The sequence below is a fragment of the Syzygium oleosum genome, unplaced genomic scaffold (assembly GCF_021117445.2).
Source record: "Syzygium oleosum isolate NSW1041296 unplaced genomic scaffold, Sole_v2.1 Sole_v2.11, whole genome shotgun sequence".
Classification (NCBI taxonomy): Eukaryota; Viridiplantae; Streptophyta; class Magnoliopsida; order Myrtales; family Myrtaceae; genus Syzygium; species Syzygium oleosum.
This window is the reverse complement of record NW_026607495.1, coordinates 6670112-6684889: the sequence shown is the minus strand read 5'-3', so window position 1 is coordinate 6684889 and position 14778 is coordinate 6670112. Positions and strand designations below refer to the sequence as shown.

General features: G+C 41.3%; 1 long non-coding RNA gene across 3 annotated transcripts in view; it reads right to left on the bottom strand.

The window, feature by feature from the left end:
- Window positions 1-7769: 7769 nt before the first annotated feature.
- The window catches only part of LOC115669231 (uncharacterized), a 58379-nt gene continuing 51370 nt past the window's right edge, over window positions 7770-14778 (bottom strand). For 2 of the 3 annotated variants that reach the window (XR_008817519.1, XR_008817516.1), the window contains exons 3-4: window positions 8639-8720; window positions 7770-8315 (exon numbers count right to left, since the gene is read on the bottom strand). This is a non-coding gene — a long non-coding RNA (uncharacterized LOC115669231). Of the gene's footprint in view, window positions 8316-8638; window positions 8721-11162; window positions 11248-11919; window positions 12073-12798; window positions 13266-14778 lie in introns of those variants that run through there. The other variant, XR_008817518.1, reaches the window with a different exon arrangement.

Sequence of the window (14778 nt, the reverse complement as noted above, 5' to 3'; positions counted from 1 at the left end):
GACTTTCAAGGCACATCCCCCACTTCCTTCTCAGTTACAACATACACTTTTCCTTACGTCCTTAGCCGATTCCGATTAATATGCGGGGCAGCTTCCGCTTAACGTCCTACCTGCGGTCGTTGCGATTGCATCAGTGACCTAACCTGTCGATTTGGCAATTTCTCACTTGATGGCCTTACTGGCCACCTCCAAAGCACGCTCCAAGTCCACCTGGGCAAGGGCCATTCCCATGCCTCCTTCCACAAGACCGACATGCAGAGTTGGAGCAGTGGTTCGGTTTCCGAGGTTCTTACTTACTGGAGGGACAAGTCTCCTATTCTCTGTCATAGGCCTCTTTCCAAAGTTCCTATTGTTCCTAACCGGCGCGTACCACGATCCAGAAGCGGCAGCCCCTTTCACTCATATCCATTTCAACCATCGAACCCTCTCATACAGCTCATTGTAATCCCTTAAGACTCAAGAGTACTAACTGACCGCGGAGTTCCGATTTCAATCCATCCCGGAACCTCCTTGTCCTATCCACATGGTCCTTGACCATCCTTGGTGCGTACTTAGACAACCTTACAAACTTGACCTCGTATTGATCTACTAACATCCGATTTTAGCGAAGCCAAAGAAACTCTGTCTTTTTCTGTTCTCGCGCACTCTCCGAAAAGTACTTCCCATTGAAAGCCTCGACCAAAGCACCCCAATACTTCAAAGCCTTTTTCCAACTCTTATATCCAAAGTGATGTAGCCTCGGGGTCACTTTTCCCATCGAACTTCGGAGGTTTTTATTTCAAAAATTACTCAACCAGTTATTGCATCTATCTGACTGCATTAACTTACCCTTAACCTTGGTTCCCATCATTCCCATTAAAATTCCAACTTCTTCGAGTGCCCTCAGAATTCCATCCACTCTGGAATCCTCTGCAACTCCAGCTTACGGACCTACACGACCTCGACCTCGACCTCGACTGCTCAAACTCACAGGGTCACACCACTCACTTACCTGCTATAATTCCCCTCGGGAATTAAAAGCCTAGGCCAACTATACCAGTCTAAAGCCCTAGGCAGTGAATCACAACAATAATTCATTAAGCAGGCAGCCAATCACAAACAACACCCAATCACAACCAAAAAAGTTCGTGCACTTACCTCAAGTGCTGACGCACCTGTACCTCACACATTAATGCATAAGATTACTCAACAACCACAATCACGCAGTCTGGGGTACGCATGGCACACGAGTCTCCCTAACTAACTACCCCAAAGTCATCGCTCCTTATCACTCCAGGCTTCGACCAACTTGGATCGAGCTGACCTTGCTCTGATACCAATTCAACCGGGATGTCACACCCCGAACCCCAATGGGCTTGGGACACCCCTTCAACGGTCGTATTGATCGCGACGTCTCAGGACGCGTCGCCGGCCCCAAACGAATCACCCACCAATATACACAAGCGGAAGCGAAATAAAACAACCCAGACAACTAACATGATGACCAAAGGATAACACGAAACAATAATTGCATAACATCATAAAGCGGTCACTATTACAAAACGATAACCCGGGCTACCAATTTCAAACCACAATTTTCAAAAGGGGGCGGTGGTTAACAAGCTTATCTCCTCTAAAAAAAGGCATTCAAAAGACAGGGTAATTTGATCAATCCATGTGATACTCTGGCGGCATCTCCGAATCGATTACGGTCGCGGATCTTAAAATGGTTATATAATAACCGTGAGAACGAGTCTCAATAAGCAACACCCTAAACCCCACGTATGCCAATGCGTACCCAGACAAGTTTTAACATGCAATCTAACCGATAACATATATATAATTCACGTCAATGGACTTACCTCGCCATCCAATCACATGCCCACACTGCACATTAGTCAAATCATGATAATGAAATAATATCCCGATAATATAACACAATCATTCGAGTGCCATCTACACTCGCACCCAACCAATCCAACCAAACATCCACACGTACCATCAATCAATCCAATCGAACATCCACACGTACTTTAAGCCAATCCAACCAATCACATTTCGCATACGTGCCCAACCAACCATCTCACAACTCGTGCCACTGCGCCTCAGGTCCATTCTCACAGCCCGTGCCAATGCACCTTAGGCTCAGCCTCAGATCAATCCGAGCTCTGTCCCTCACTGGACATCTCGCACTTTCTCACGACCCGCGTAAACACGCCTCAGGTTAGCCCTCCGATCAATCCGGGCTCAGTCCCGCGTAACCACGCCTCAGGACATTTCTTTCTTTCCAATAACCCGCGTAAACACGCCTCAGGTCGAACTTTCCTTCCACGGACCACCGTCAACACGTCTCAAGTCCGTTAACTTTCATTCTACGGACCACCGTCAACACGTCTCAAGTCTGTTCTTACAGGTACACATGCCACACAATTCAATCAATTTTCCAATGACCGCTGTCAGCACGTTCCAGGTCAAACTTTCCTTTCACGGACCACCGTCAACACGTCTCAAGTCCGTTCTCACAGGCACACAAGCCACACAATTCAATTTGTCATTCTCACACGTCATACAGTTCACATGCCAATCACCAATTCACTTCCTAACCCGCCAATCCAACACTCAAGCCGGCCCAATCAAACGTCCATTTCACCCACAAGCGCCACGACAATCCGATCATCATACCCATATAAATCAGCCACAATTTAAGCCCCACAATCATCCCAATTTAATCTAACAATTAATCACATTCAAATATTGCCCATAATCCGCCTTTAGCCCCTAAACCAGTACTAATCACATCCTAAACAAGTCTAAAAATACCCATTGTACTAAATAGGGATTAGGAAGTCACTTACTAGGTTTTGGCCCGGAGAAAATCGGCTTGGGCCTAAAATGGCCCGGGTGAACAGTGTTGAGCTAGGCACGGGTGCGGGCCAAACGGGCGCACTGACCGGCCAACACGGGCACGGCGGCCGAACGGTGCGCCTGGCGCACGGGCGCGGTGGCCGAATGGCGTGCCTGGGGCGCACGGGTAAGCTGAACCAGCGACGTGCCTGGGCGACGGGCCGGCTGGATGGGCGAGCGGCCTGCGACGCGGGTAACGGCCGGGGGCAGGGCTACTGGCCGGGAAGCGACCAGGGCGACGAGCGGCCCCCGGCATCGGCTAGGGACGGCTCGGCCATGGCCTAAGCGACTTGGCGGGCCGGGCTAAGTGGCCGGTAGTAGGGCCGGGCCATTGGCCGGGCCGGAGAAAGGCGGCGGAGGCTCGGCCACGACAAGGACGATCCGACCACGGCCCGAGCTGGGCGGCGTTGGGTGGACCCGAGGCGGGCACGGCGGCTGCGGGTGGGCGCGGGGTGGTGGCCGAGGCCGGGTGGTGGCGGCGGGCGGCCGGGCCGGCCGGCGCGCGGCGGCTCGACGAGCGGCGGGGCCGGGGTGAGCCAAAACGGGGAGGGCGTCGGGGAGAAGAAAACGAGGGGAAGGGAGGGGGTGGCGAGAGAGGGGGGGCCAGGGGATGAGGGGGCGCGGCCGGCGGCAACGGGCGGCACGGCGGCGTGCTGGTCCCGGCGACGCGGCGGTGAGCCGAGCGATGACGAGTTCGGCTCGGCGAGCCGGGCTCGCGACAAAGAACGGGCGGGCGGCGGCCGGGCGGGGCGGCGGTGCTAGGCGGACTGCCGGCGACGGTTGGGCGCAGCGAGCGGCCGGCTAGGGACGAGCTCGGGCGGTCGGGCTTTGCAAAGAAGAAGAAGGGGAACCGCAGAAGCAGTCACAGTCGGGGGCGGAAGAAGAAAAACCAGAGAAGAAGAAAAGAAGAAAAGGAGGAGAGAGAGGGGGCAGGGGGAACGTGCGCGGAGAGGACGATCGTGAGAGAGAGAGAGAGAGAGAGAGAGAGAGAGAGAGAGAGAGAGAGAGAGAGAGAGAGAGAGTCAAACATTCTTTTGACTCATCCTAGGGCTCACATTTGATCTTGGTGAGCAAGCCAAGATCCTAGGATCACGAAAATTCCAGATTTTCAATTAAAGAAAAGGCTAAAAAGACACTAAATAAAATAAATCTAGAGGGTGGTATACTGGTCAAAATCCGCACCCGGTCCAAATTTCACTTTTCGATAATTCCGGGCAATATCGACGCTGGCCACAATAATATCGACACCGTCCAATTAAATTTGTGACGAAACTTCGAGAAATTAAACACAAAAGTTTGGGCTATAAATAACGGCCAAATTCGATCGAGTGCGATTCTAGCGAAATCTCTAGTTTAAAGAAAATAACCCAGGAATGATCAGTTCCGGGCGAGATTTTATTATAAGCGCACTGACGAATTACACGTTTTATAAATCCCAACTATGTTCCGAAATTCGGAATGTCACACCGTGCATTGGAGGCTGCCCGGTGAGGCATCATCCGATGTGAACTCGCTGCACTTGTCGGTCGCATAGCTCCCCAAGCTGGCTGCATGGTTTCTCAAGCACTCTCTATATGCCTCATTCCTATTATCTCCTCTCTCTCTCTCTCTCTCTCTCTCTCTCTCTCTCTCTCTCTCTCTCTCTCTCTCTCTATGTTAGAGAGAGTGTGTATGTGTGTTGTCTTTTAATTAGCAATCATGGGTTTCTGCTATCTTTCAGCATGCTCTGTGAACGATCCAAAAAGAAATTTGCACGTCGTTTCCCACCCCCAAAAAGAGCAGAATATTAGAATTTGGATCCATGTGATGATGACGACGAACTGTGGCTCCATGAAATTCAGTTTTCTGCTATTCATTTATGGCTTCCATTTTTTTTTCCTATGTCCCTATCGCTATGGAATTTGGATTACCAACACAGAACACTCTCTGGTGCATGCTTGAACAAAGTTGAGTTCTAGTTAATAAATGTCTGCAGGACACTTTGTTGATATGGAGTTCAGTAAAAGCTACTCCTGTTTTTTGGTCGAATAATAGCTACTCCTTTCAATTGCGGTACGTACGATGTATTTCTACTGGAGGAAAGAAGATGCCGCTTGAAGATGCCTCGATGCGAACCGTAAATACAGACAAAAATAAGTAGAAAACTATATTATACAAGTTGGCAAATTGACTTTAGAATAATGTAAAAAGGGATGCCTTTCTCATAGCTCATTCGACAGGGATTGGCATAAACGAAGTTCTTGTCTAATTTGTCGGCTGCCGAAAAAAATTGTTTTTTAGGGGTTAGTTCAAACAGCTGCTATTGATTTGTTTTAGCAATGTCTAGGAAATCTTTTAATGTCTTTCTAGAGAATTCCTACCCCTTCATTAAAATAATGTCAGGCCACTTTCTATTAATGAAAAAAAAAAAAACTAACGAGCAATATTCACATGCTCTAGGTGCTAACGTACATGAGCCAATGACAAAAACATATTCGATCCAAACGAAAATGACAAAACCATATCAGTTAGATTGGGTTTTGTTAATAAATATATGTAGCACGCTTAATATTCAAATAAGGAGAGTTTACTATTTTCAATCTTCAATCTGATTTTTCTCGAACATCGACACTTATAAAATAATACAAAAAAGGCCGAGAACAGATGGCAGTGCAATTCAAGAGAAGACGTCACTGATGACGTATGATTTAGCGTGCATTTGAATCCATCCCCATCACATCTTCCACCGACTCCTGATAATAAAAGTCGCATACACCCAAAGTTTACCAGCCATTTATCTAGCTGGAACCCAGTTTGAAAAATAATTTTAAAAAATGACAATTTCGACGACCTTCTAGTTGTTGTCTTTTGAAGTTGGACCATCCATTGAATAATTTGTACGATCTCTACCCAAACTGCTGTGGGTCTCCAAGAGGAAGCGCCCACCGTATAAGAAAATTTTCGAGTAAACGTCAGAAAGAGAAAGTGCACAAGCTTATATGGTGCCTACATGCACAAAACTTTCTAAGAAAGTACCCTTTCGATCATCGCATTCTTGTAAATGTTTGATTTTAATCCTTATAGTTTGTTTAATGACAAATCCTGTCAAAAAGATATTTGTTAAATTGATCAAATGTTGATAAAAAAATGTTGATAAAAAAAATTGTTCAAATGTTTTTGACCCTTTAGCAAATTGAATTCATTACCCTGGATAATCCAAATCTAAATCGAGCACATATTTAGGTGCCCTTTTTTGCTAGTGAACTGAATAATCGAACTGATCTAGGTGGACTGATTCCTTGTATATATTTTGTGAGCATCTTCTTAGACAATGTTCATTACATTGATACATGATAAATTAGAGCAACTATAGCACAAAATATTGATGTAAAAAAATATTTCCTAAAGCGGTCTTGTTCACTCTTCGTGTGATGGTTAGTAAGAAAGGGGATAGTTAAATTCCTCAAATCAAAAGTGGATAAACCACATCTTGCTCTAGTACTAATTAATTAACTGATCGGTAATAAAAATGTGATTGCAAGTCTCGAGATATCGAAAGATGAGATGCACTCTCATTCATTTTGAGCTATAGAGACTCCCACAAACAAATCTAAACAATGGAGAGCATCTTTCGGATCAAGCTGGACAAGTAATATTGGTACGTTTATCTTTGATTAAATTATTCTTCTTGACCTCGCCCCTCGCCCTCGAGTCAATGCGATGCTTGTCTGGAAATATGTTCAATTTTCCAGGGAAATTAGGCCTAAAGATTGATATTACTTTTTTAATGAGAAGGTTCGGTGACTTTAGCCAAACACAATACCTATCCATATAAAAGGCCTAATTCTCTAAATATGTTAAATAGGTTTTACTTACCACCCAAAATATATCTAAGCATATTAATATTGTTATCCAACTTGGTTGGTGCAAGATGTGAAGCAATTTGTATGTTCCATAGGGAGTCCATCCATTTAGATACCATTTAATGCATTTTTTTTATTTAGTTACTCAATAAAACAAAGCTCTTCAGACATTGACTCAACTCCAGTCAAAATATTTGTATTAAGAATTGAGTAAAATGTTAAAAATTGAATGTATCAATTACTTCATTTTACAGTAGTAAGAAGCTTATTCTTATATCCCCTTGTAACATTGCAAGCTAAAAGAATTATCAATGCTATTTATATACCAACAATCCAAACTAAAATGTCAATACTTGAAATTGTGGATTGTAAAAAAAAAAAGGAGTGCTTCACGAGCACTCTTTTGTATAGTATTAAATTACAATACTTTGAGTGCTAATTTATCACTTTAAATTCAAGAGCTTAACTATTTTCTTCTCTAAAGCAAATCAACTTTAGCTCGTAAGTTAAGAGTATTTTGCCTTAAATGCATCTACCCTAAAAGGCATCAAACATGAATGTAATAAATATATCAGCCTATGCATATCTACCACTAGGAGAGTACTAGGTATATTTACCACGTTAACTATTGCGATACTAGCATATTCAACCTATCGATATATACAATTGTCAATCATTAGTTTGACACAATAAGTTGACATCTGATAACAAAATACACCATCTTATCGAATTCAACACAAAATTGTTTGGTCACCAAAAGGTGATGCCATGACTTTACGTTTTTAAATTTATAGTATTGATAATTCATTATATGCGTGCTATTTAGTTCTGTAATAGTTTCTTTAAGTTTGCATTTACTTTGTACATTTTTTCACACTTGCTTTTACAATATCATATTGCACGAAAGTTTGACTAACTTGCTGGAAAGGGGAAGATCTTCATAAGCTCTCTCAATCTTCCTAGAACAGAGCAGAAACCCAATAGTATGGAGTAGAGCAGAAAGTACGTAAGGCCTGGCTAACCTCAGGCCAAACAACAGAAAGCTTCAGATAATTGTTCTATATCGAAATTGGAAGGGTGTCATCTCGGAAGTGACCAACAGAAGTGAAATCTGGCCTGGGAATTGGCATAAACGTCTAGAACTTTTACAAGCATAACATCACCTAGTATAATTGTTTACTTAACCAGCCCATTACTTCCTGGGCAATACTGATTTACTGCCAGTCTGCCATCAAATCCATTTATTAAGAAAAACTGCTGAATGAGAAGCAAGAACAGGGAAATGACTCATCGACTCAATCTAATAGATCATACTGCCAACTATTTGATTTGAACAGACAGGACGCTTACAATATTTCTGATTAGAAAGACACCAAATATACTGAAGCACAAAACCCCATCTTTATCTCCACTGCAAAGGATATTGAAACATTGCTCTGAAGAATTTGAGAGCTCTACAAATGAATCTTGACCATCGTCTGTTAAACCAGCATCTCCGGGTACTAGTCCAGGCATGTGAGGAACTTTTGGAGCTGGAGGGAAGAATCGAGTAGTGCGATCTTCAAAAGCCAAAAAGTTACCAGAAGTGTTCTATAAAACAAATGAATAATTACTTTCCAGTTGGAAAATAAAAAGATGAAAAAATATGAGATTAAAGCTAAGGAGCCAAACAAATCAATCAGTTACAAATGACACCAAACAAACGCTTTCCAAAAATCTTCCATAAACCCATACTAAAGCTATTGGACCGTGACATAAGATTCCAAGTTTGAAAAGAAGTATTTAAGAAAACTAGACTAAAATAACTACTTAACTGGAAACGAAGCATTATGAAAGGCGTGAGCCATAAAATATCTGCTATTGGTAATAAAGATCACGAAGTCAAATCAAATTTTAAGTTGAAAGATGCATACTCTATTCAGTTAGGTATCCTCCTCCCAGTTGAGACACCACAGCTGCCATATGGGACTTCAAGCTTCTTAACAGTTTTCCATTCTGCTTAATATTTATACCCTGTTAGAATGATTATACCACAGTGTGCATAACAGCTGCAAGCACTAGCATATCAAAAGCAGCACACCGCATATCCATAGTTCCATAAAGACAGCTACTTGGGTAATATAACATTCATTATGTACAAACAAACTCTCTTCTCAGCAAAATATAATCCATGAAGTGGACGATTGATTATAAACTGGTAGAAATCTCAAAGGAACAGAATTGCAGCAGCCTCAGCCAAGTTCTCAACCATTCTACTCATGACCAAGCAGCTATAGCTTAATAAAAACATAACCAGTTATTTACAAACTTTTCCACCCACAAGAATAATTGAGGCAGATACAAATCATATCATTTAAGAGTCACCTAAATAATTACCTTCCTAATTTGACTAAACTAAACATATTTTACTGATAATTGACAGAAACTATTAATTTTGATGAAAATGAGTATGTCACAGATGAATGCTTCTATATGACACCATCCACTTAGACCATAGACTCTCACAATGAGCTGGACCCCAGAAAACACTATGCCGTAATTTGTCGTTGACAATTGAAATAGTTTCAATCATTGATGACAACATTAGCAGCGAGGTGAAAATTATTTGTCCTACATGAGAATGCAATTGCACACATCAATCAGATAACTCCTAAAGTATATAAAATCTATTGAATGAGTGTATTAATTTTGTATGATATGTGATTAAAGTAATTCACTGCTGATTTCACCGATTAGATATGAGTCAATCAATTTCCTTGATTCATAATTGAACTTATGCATCAAACAATGTAGTGTCCAAAACATTTCATGGCTTTGATGCAGGACAATGAGTCCCACAATAAAGAATATTTATTTAGGCATCACATGCAAAACTACCTAACCATCACACCTAGGGTTTCTTAAGCATCGCACCAAAGAGGAATTGCATCACACAATATGCAAAGCAAACACTTGCCTAGTTCAATAAATTATCAACTCTATTGAAAAGTAAAAATTACAACTATATTATTAGATTCTCTAGAAGTTCTACTCCTAGTTGAAATAGGAAACCTATAGACAAGAAATAAAATTGGAGTATATATAAGATCCTACTACTCAAACTTCAAAAAAAAAAAATTAGGGAAACTTCGTATAATCCTAACAATACTCAAATCCTGGGTTTTAAATTTTAGTGATTAAACTTCGAGAAGAATCCTGATCCTTGTTTGAGTTTCAAAGTCAATCTTCACCAAAAACTTGGTAGTCATCTTGCATGATTTTGTTGGCTGCATCAGGCTTAGTGGATGATCTAATTGTCTAATACTAAATTCTATGAATGGGAACCCAATTACAATACTTAGTACACGATCTTTGTGTCCTTGCAGTCAAATGGGTACTTATTTGATAAAAGAAAAATAATTTGTAGTAATATCTCATGTCTGGAAATAATAACATTAGTCGAATTTGAAGTATCTTTATCATTAGTTATTACCTAACAATAAAAATAAGACCATACTTTACAATTAATTTACATCTATTATGGTATACCAATCTCAAACATTATATCAGATTTTATGATTCCAATGGATGAAATTCACGATCCACAATCCATAGATTTAATTTTTTGATTCATGACTCATATTTCCATGTGACAACTAAGGGTGACCCTAAGTGGTTATCATGTCATATCAAAATTGTGGCTACCTACTTAATAGAAAACACAATTAATAAACGAATATTGTTCCGGGTTCAAAGTTCAAACCGCAAAACACAAATTGACTCGTGTAATCTATCTAACTAAACAATAGTGCCAACTTGATTAACAACCTGAACTATCATGACCTGTTTATATTTAGTTCAGTAAATTCTCTAATAGTAAATCATACATGAATTTTGTTTCCATAGTGGTTACAAATTACAATTTGATCACACCATATAAATGTAACATTTCATGTAAACCTAGGATTTTGTAAGCTTACAACTAGTTTCTTTTCAAATTATTTGACATTGATGACGATATGCATATTGTACAGATGTTGTGTCGGTCATGTTAGGATTGGAATGACCCATTCAACTCAATCTAATTAGTTATATGGGTTATTCATCTTTTGTAATTTGTTGACCTATTTAACAAAAGGGTCATGTTTGAATAGAGTTTTCTAATAAAATTTTTTGTTAATCTTATCCTGCTCAGATTAACCTATCTAGCAATCCATTGTTAACTTGACATTGACAGACGTGACCAATAAAAATGGAATGCCATCTCTATTAGCAGCTAAATGTTCACTGAGCAAGTTTGCTGTTTGCATTGCATCATGCAGATTTTGAGTAATTCAGAATCTTTCCCAAGAGAGATCAGAGAAGAACACGTTGTGATGAAAAAAGGACTGTTCCAGTAGGAATTTCTAGTTGAGAAGTAATGAGGGTAACGTTCAAGTAACAACATAGAAAACTTACTTCGAAATCATGCAGTAAAACTGTACCTTCTTCAAGTCCGAAGACAACAACCTTGCCATCAGGACGCCAGCATAATGATGTTACACTGGAGTAGATTAGAATGATTAAGAAGAGCCAGTATTGATGTGTGCAAAGAAAGTAAGCTCATTATAAACAAAAAAGAACACACACACACAGAGTGAATAATTTGTTCCCAATAAAATTAACAGAAGAAGAGGAAAGATAGAGCACACACATTAACCGACAAAATGTTAATCAAAATTTGTGAAGTAAGGCAAAACGTCAAAACTGTACAAAATAATTGAGAAGGATATCGGTCACTTGATATGGGATTTCTTTGGGTTAGTAGGTAATCTAAAGCGTGGGAATCTATATCTTATGGGCAGGCTCCAATCCAATATCTGATTCAAAAAACAGATCTTGTTGTTCAACTAAGGAACTTCAAGGTAGAGTGGATGCACAAAAGCTTACTTCAGGCGAGGATTACAAGTGTGACTTAAGATCTTAACAGAAATCATTCAGGATTGGCTCAAGTACTATAGTGCACTCAAAACGTTCTCCATATCCAGAAGACAATATGACGAACGAAGCATTCAGGTGTTTCTGAAGAAAAAATCTCCTCACTAAAGTTTTCCAGTGAGAATAGACGGCAAGAATTACCAAGGCTGGGCATCTAATCCTAAGATCTTACTAATTTGAATTACCGAAAGATTAAGTCATATAGGATCTTAACATACTTGGACGCAGCTCCCCTTACCCTCCTAGTCCCTTTGCTTTCTCCAATTCCTCCCTCCTTCCCTCTCAACCAGATTGTCATACAAGTACACAGCACAGCTCGAGATATATCCTATTCAAAAGTTAGACTCCCACCAGCGACCTTGATTAATCAAAATGATGTGGCGAAATGCCCCTCTGCAATGCGAAGAAGATTAACTAAACTTCAAGCAATACAAAATGTGAGAAAATTTCTACCTATAGTCTATATTTCAGTATCCACTAAATCTCTCCGTGTAGGGCACGCACAGTCAGTAAAAGAATGCTCAATCAGTAAAAGAAGAGGAGCCAGCAGTAAAATTACATCGGGAGAGTCACCATCATAAATCTAAGCAGATCTTTTTAGATGCCTCATGACATTTAGATGGTCTTCTGCAGGGGCTAAACCTGAGAACTCCAAGTGGGGCATCAAGCATTTCTGCATCTGACATACCTAATCTATCTAGCATAAATGACATCCCCTCCAATTCATGTTCTTTATTTTCATGTACACATTAACTGGTGTACCGAAAAGGGTAACAACTCCTTCGTTCTCTAGATTTTCCACTCGCACCACCATCATTCACCCTTCGTTTCTGGGTAGAACGACCAAACTCCTTAGTTCGACGTTCACCTTCTCAGTTAGACTTCCAAGCACTTTATACCTCTATATTCGTCCAATTCTCCATCGAATGCAATTAGAGCTAGATTGGGAATTACAGTGGTTCCTATGGCGAAAAAGGAAGCGCGGCACATTTAGGAAAAGCGAAAGAAGTAGAACGAGATAAGGGCAATGACTCACAGGGCACACCAAGCCATCGTTGAAGAAACGAACACACTGAACAAAGAAAGAAACAGAACTTTCTCGAATCGAAGCAATTACCAGGAGAGAGATTGTCCACAGCCTCTTGCCAATTGAAGCGACGAAGCACCACCCACCTCCGAGTCCCTCAGTGTGACCATCGCCATCAAATCCTTCTCCGGATTCCACTCAACTCACGCCATCTTCACCTACCGCCCATCGGAAGAAATCGAGCGACAGCCTCACCAAACCGAATCGGAAGACAATCGAATCGACCTTGAAGCTGAAACGGAAGCACGCGCCGGCAACCCTTCTTCGTCGGTCTCCCATTGCAAGAAAGCTCCGCCTGCTGGAGCAAACCGCGAGGGAGTGCACAGAAGCGTCCGGGCGAAATGGGCCGGGCCGGGCCGGACTTCATAACTATATTATAGCCTTGTCAAACAACGCCCAGACTCATCGGACATCACATTGATGTGAATGCGGTGGCGGATTAGTTGTTGAAATGTGAATTTGTAAAAAAACCAATGTGATAATTGATCCTCATTTACCATTTGAACAGAAAGAAATATGCCTCGTGAATTATTCGAATCGGCACCAAGGTTAGCATGACTTTTTTTCGCCCAAATGGAAAACAATTGAAACATTGAAAAAATAAATGACTTAAATTCTTATTGCTTAGACCAAAAGCAAAAAACAAAAAAAAAATGTCTTGTTGCAGATAGGTGGAGCTTATCGAACAATTGCAAATTCAAATGAACGTACCAAATTATTGCCTCGGTTAACTTTACCGTGTTCGTTGTAAAATCAATTCACGGGCCCAAAAATGCTGCCATTGCAGATCGTTATTTGGCTGGATCGATCAACTAGGTAGGAACGCAAACATTTTCGGGACGCGATCGCATCATGCGACGGTAAGCTACGGCACACAGATTTCAGGCACTTCTATGGATCCAGTCGCTTTTCAGCTCCAGACACTTCGTGCATGCCATAACTATCTTGTCGCATAGATGGATTGTCGGTCTCCCACATGGATCTCAACCTCTGCAGGCAGCTAATAGACAAGCGGGGGTTCGGAATGACTGCTCGGTACGAGCTCTACGCCGATATGCTCTCTCGGTGTTTGAAGCCGGACTTTGTACCGCAGGTCCTATCTAATCGGATGATCCCTTACTGCATAAGAAGTCCTCTTAAGTTGTTGATTCGCAGCAATGCATATTCAGGGATGACTTTATCCAAATAATGTCTACTTTCTGGACTTCATCAGCACACGTGAGGTCTATACGTGTAGTCTATCGGTTGACGGAATTGGAAATGGACAATTCAATACTCTTGCATTAAAATGAATCGGAAGGGAACTCGATCATCCAAATTAACTTCTTGTCCACGTGTCTATTCACCTGCGCATGATCTATAATCAACTAAATTATGTACTCGTGAAAATCGTTCCTTGAACCCTTAAGGACAACCCAAACAGTTCTAACTCTGTGTGTCCGTTAAGTGTCGATGTCGAGGAAAAGCTTGGCAGGCTTCAATGTACAAATTGCAAAATGGGTTTGTCGAGGAATTAGTGTCCGACACCTGTAAGTTTATCAAACAGAGAAATACCACCAAAAATCTTCACCCATGTCCACATTGATGCCAATGCCTTTTGTCATAGGTCCGTCCAAATTTGCCATTAAAAAATCCGATGTGATGACTTGTGCGGACAACTGAAGGTAAATGGAGCTTATGTGGATGTAGAAAATTCCACCACCAAGCTTAATTTTGTTTAGTATGAAACCAATATCCCAAGCCTTTTTTTTTTCATGTCACCAATGCCTCAAACATATTCCGTCTCTCCATGCGCGTTGCTCTTTGGTATTTGTCACCTAATTAGAGCCAAAAGCTGCCTACGGCAAGGGGCAGACATATTTAAGATCCATACGTCAAAATTATGGAATTTTTGTTAAGTCTAAACAGAATTGTTAACCAAATCAGGTACTAGTCATGTCTGAAAACTTAAACATCGATAAATTGACATTCTTAAAAACACGACGTGGTTTTGTCATCTTTTTCATGATG